The following is a 4,697-nucleotide window of genomic DNA, read 5'->3' as shown; positions in this document are numbered from 1 at the left end:
TTCTATTTCTCCCATCTGTTTTTTTATTTGATTGTTTTCCCTTTTTCTCTTTTTATAAATGCTTTTGAAGTAATTCAATACTCTATTATTCCATTTTATCTTCTTTGCGACTTACTAGCGCTTGCTCTATCTTGTGGTTTTAGTGATGCTTTAGGATTGTTAGTATTCATGTTTAACTTATAGTATTCTTTCAAGAGATATTATACTACTTCTAGTATAGTATAAGAAATTACAATTGTATACTTCTTTTTCTTCTCTCCTGATCTTATGATATTATTATATATTTACCTATACATGTCATAAACCTCACTTTAAATCATTATTGGCTTATTATCTTTCCAAGAGCCTTAAAATAAGAAAATTATCTCATATAATTACCCATGTAGTTACCATTTCTGCTACTGACTCTTGTGTATACCCATCTTTTCATCTTACATCATTTCCTATCTGCCTAAAGGCATACTTTCAACATTTTTTCTCGTGTGGGTCTGCGGGTGAATTCTTTCATGATTGGCATCTAAAGCAAGTGTTTATTTTTGCCTTTACTTTTGAAAGATGTATTCACTGAGTTTAACATTCTAAGATGCTGTTTTTTTCTCTTAGTATTTTAAATATGTTGTTCCAGTAGTCTTCCTCATGCAGCCTTGGTGCTGCGTACATCTCGGGCATGCAGTGCCCTTGCTCTCCATTACTTATAATCCTTTTCCTTTTATGATGCCTGATGAAGAGGAGGAGGTAGAGATTTGCACTTTTCAGGCATTAATTGCTGAACGCATGTCTCTCATCATCAATACCTTCTATTTCAACAAGGAGATTTTCCTTTGGAAGAGATTTCTAATGCATCTGATGCCTTGAACAGAATTTACTATGAGAGCCTTCCAAGTTAGACAGTGGTAAAGAGCTAAATATTGACATCATCCCCAACCCTCAGGAACACATCCTGACTTGCTGGGCACAGGCATTGGTATGTCCAAGGCTGATTTAATAAATAATTTGAGAACCATTGCCAAGTCTGGTACTAAAACATTTATGGAGGCTCTTCAGGCTGGTGCACGCATATCCATGATTGGGCAATTTGGTGTTGGCTTTTATTGTGCCTACCTGGTTTTTATTGTGCAGAGAAAGTGGTTGTGATCTCAAAGCACAGCAATGATGAACAGCCTTCCTGGGAGTCATTCTTCTGTGGGGCATTCCTTCACTGTAGGTGCTGACCACAGTGAGCCCATTGGCTGGAGTACCAAAGTGATCCTCCACCTTAAAGAAGACTAGACAGTACTTAGAACAGAGGCAAGTCAAAGAAGTAGTGAAGAAGCAATCTCAGTTCATACGCTATCCCATCACTCTCTATTTGGAGAAGGAATGAATGAAAGAAGAAAATCAGTGACAGTGAGACAGAGAAAGAGAAAGGGGAGAAAGAAGAGGAAGATAAAGGTGAGGAGGAAAAGCTCAAGATTGAAGATATGGGTTCAGATGAGGAGAATGACAGTAGTAAGGATAAGAAAAAGAAAACCGTGAAGATCAAGGAGAAGTATATCCTTCAGGAAGAACTAAATGAGACCAAGCCTATCTCTACCAGAAACTCTGATGATATCACCCAGGAAGAGTATGGAGAATTCTACAAAAGCCTCACTAATGACTAGGAAGTCCACTTGGTGTTCAAGTGCTTCTCTGTAGAAGGTCAATTGGAATTCAGGGCATTGTTATTCATCACTTCTCAGGGGCTCCCTTTGACCTCTTTGATAAGAAGAAGAAAAAGAACAATGTCAAAGTCTGTATCCATTGTGAGTTCACCATGGACAGCTCTGAGGAGCTGATACCAAAACATCTCAACTTGATGTGTAGTGTCGTTGATTTTGAAGCTGTGCCCTGGATCATCTCCCAAGAAGTGCTCCAGCACAGAAAAATCTTGAAAGTCATTTGCAAAATCATTGTTAAGAAATGCCTTGAGGCCAGGCATGGTGGCTCACTCCTGTAAACTCAGACCAAGGCGGGTGGATCACTTGAGGCCAGGAGATCGAGACCAGCCAGGTCAACATGGTGAAATGCCATGTCAACTGAAAATACAAAAATTAGCCAGGCATGGTGGTGCATGCCTGTAATTCCAGCTACTTGGGAGGCTGAGTCAGGAGAATCACTTGAACCCAGGAGGCAAAGGTTGCAGTGAGCCAAGATCATGCCACTGCACTCCAGCCTGGGCAACAGAGACTCCTCTTCAAAAACAAAACAAACCAAAAAACAAAAAAAAGAAATAAAAAAGTATCTTGAGCTCTTCTCTGTGCTGGCAGAAGACAAGGACAACTAGAAGAAATTCTATGAGGCATTCTCTAAAAACCTAAAGCTTAGAGCCCATGAGGACTCCACTAACCAGCTATGTCTGTTTGAGCTGCTGTGTTTTCATGCCTTCCAGTCTGGAAATTAGATGAAATTTCCATCAGATTATGTCTCTCACATGAAGGAGACACAGAAGTCCACCTATGACATCACTGATGAGAGCAGAGAGCAGGCTGCCAACTCTGCTTTCTGGAGTGAGGATGGAAGCAGGGCTTTGAGGAGGTGTACATGACCAAGCCCACTGCATGCAGCAGCTCAAGGAGTTTGATGGGAAGAGCCTGGTCTCAGTTACCAAGGGGAGTCTGAAGTTACCTGAGGATGAGGAGGAGAAAAAAATGGAGGAAAGCAAAGTGAAGTTTGAGAACCTCTGCAAGCTCATGAAATAAACTTTAGGAGGTTTTAGAAAGTGGCTCAAACTGCTACGTTGTGACCAGCACCTACAGCTGGACAGCCAACATGGGGTGGATCATGAAAGCCCAGGCACTTTGGGACAGCTCTATGGTGGGCTACATGATGGCCAAAAAGCTCTTGGAGATCAACCTCAACCACCCCATTGTGGAGACACTGCTTTAGAAGGCTGAGGCAGACAAGCACAGCAAGGCTGTCAAGGACCTGGTGATGCTGCTGTTTGAAACCACACTGCTGTCTTCTGGCATCTCCCTCAAGGATCCCCAGACCCACACCAGTGGCATCCACTGCAAGATCAGGCTGGGTCCAGGTTTCAATGAAGACGAAGTGGCAGCAGAGGAATCCAGTGCTGCCATTCCTGATGAGGTTCCCACCCCTTGAGTGTGATGCGGATGTGTCTTGCATAAAGGAAGTAGATTAGGAGTTTATACTTGGAAGCCTTGTGCCCTCTGTATAACGTCCCCATGGCTCTCTTCACAGCTTTGAGTGGCCCATCCCACCTGGCTCCCTCTGCTGATGTCTGGTGGTTTTTCCCTCCTGTCCTTATGTCTAATGCAGGAAACAAGGGCCTGAAGCCCTAGTCTCTGCTTTGACAACAGCATTGGATGTTGTGTATTTTTGTTGTTGTTCTGAAATAAAGGTATGGAAAATAAAGATGATGTTGTTTAAATAAAATAATATTAATAAAATAACAACATAGTTCCATTACCTTTTCACTTACATTGTTTCTGGTAGGAAACATACTGTCATCCTTATGATAAAAAATAGTAAGTGTTATCTTTCTGACTGCTGTTGAGATTTTATTATTGTTTTTGAGTAATTTGATTATGATGTACCTTGGTGTCATTTTCTCCATGCTTCTAGTGCATGAAACTTATTAAATGTTTTGGACCTTTGGGTTTACTGCTCTCACCAAATTTGAAAATGCCCAAGCCATTATTTCTTCAATGAGGTTTTTTTTTTCTATTGTCCCTCTCCTCTTTTTCAGGAACTTAAATTACACTGATGTTAAAGCCTCTTGTAACTACACAGTGCTCACTGATGCTCTGTTCATTTTTCTTACCCTCTTTTCTTTTTGTTTTATTTCAGGTAGTTTATATTGCTAGGTATACAAGCTCACTAATGTTTTCTTCTTCAATATATAGTCTACAATTAATAACATACAATGTATTTTTTCATCTCTGAAATTGTAGCATTCAACTATAGACGTTTTGGACTGTAGTCTCTCTCATATCTCCCATGTTCCTACTGAAATTTTGAACACAATGATATAGTTGTTAACTACTTAATGCCTGAATGTCTGCTAAGTGTAACATCTATATTAGTTCTGAGTTAGTTCTGATTGATTGATCTCTTCATTATTGGTCACGTTTTCCAGCTTCTGCAAATGCCAGCAAATTTTAATTGGATAGCAGACTAACAGTCATTATGAGTTTTACCTTGTTACTTTACAATGTGGTGCTGGATATTATTGTATTTCTGGAATTACCCTTTGTCTTTGTTCTGATATGTAGTTAGGACACTTGGAAATGTTTGATTTCTTTAGTCTTTGCTTAAACTGTTTTATAGATAGTATCAGAGCAATGTTAATTGAAGGTCTAATTACACTCACCTACTGAAGCAAAAAACCTTTGAACATTCTCTCCAGTGGCCTGTGAATCATAAAATATTTGTCTGACTGGTGGGAACAGACACTATTTCTGGTTCTTTGCGAACTCTGGACATCTTTATCTTTAATTCTGCCCTTGATTTGGGCCATTGCTTTACATATATACGACGATCCATACTCAGCTGAATACTCTTCACAGTTGTCTCTCTGGGAACCGTCTTCTGTTTTAGTAGCCTGCCCTGCAAACCCTAGCTATGCTGGTATCTCTATTAGTTTTCTACTGCTGACATGAAAAATTATGACAAAATTTATTATTTTACATGCCTTTAAACAAGGCAATGTATTATCT

At 39.9% G+C, this 4,697-nt stretch overlaps 1 pseudogene; it reads left to right on the top strand.

Moving 5' to 3' along the window:
* The first annotated feature begins 714 nt into the window (after positions 1-714).
* LOC129006178 (heat shock protein HSP 90-beta-like) lies at positions 715-3,160 on the top strand (annotated as a pseudogene).
* The last annotated feature ends 1,537 nt before the right edge of the window (positions 3,161-4,697 follow it).

The sequence above is a fragment of the Pongo pygmaeus genome, chromosome 8, assembly GCF_028885625.2.
Source record: "Pongo pygmaeus isolate AG05252 chromosome 8, NHGRI_mPonPyg2-v2.0_pri, whole genome shotgun sequence".
Taxonomy (NCBI): Eukaryota; Metazoa; Chordata; class Mammalia; order Primates; family Hominidae; genus Pongo; species Pongo pygmaeus.
This window is presented reverse-complemented; position numbering and strand designations above follow the sequence as displayed.